This window comes from Oryzias melastigma, linkage group LG5 (genome assembly GCF_002922805.2).
Source record: "Oryzias melastigma strain HK-1 linkage group LG5, ASM292280v2, whole genome shotgun sequence".
Taxonomy (NCBI): Eukaryota; Metazoa; Chordata; class Actinopteri; order Beloniformes; family Adrianichthyidae; genus Oryzias; species Oryzias melastigma.
Window position 1 is genome coordinate 30588434 of NC_050516.1, and position 421 is coordinate 30588854.

The window sequence follows — 421 nt, forward strand, 5'->3', positions numbered from 1 at the left end:
CATGTAGCTAAAATAAAAGCTAATTCCAAATTACCCTTAAAGAAACAGTAGTTACTGAACATTTTAAAGTTTGAAAGGTGTCTATATCGTCCAGCCACCCAGTCCATAGTTGACATTGTATTTTTTTTTTACTCTACCAGCCTTTTTTCAATCCAAATGATAATCTGGACTGAATTTAGTGCATGTTTGCATCGAGTTTTGTATCAGGTTATCTCAAACGTTGCTCTCCTATATCAGCTTCATGTGATTGGATATGAGGGATATAAAGACCTGTCCTTTACTTGTCAGTTGTTGAGTGATAACCAACCAAGCCGTCTGCTGTCTCCACAATGTTTAGGCTTTGAGCTCATCAGTTGTCTAACCTGAACATTTGATACCACAGCACTGGAGTGTCTCTGTTTCAACCATCTGGAGTGTTGTC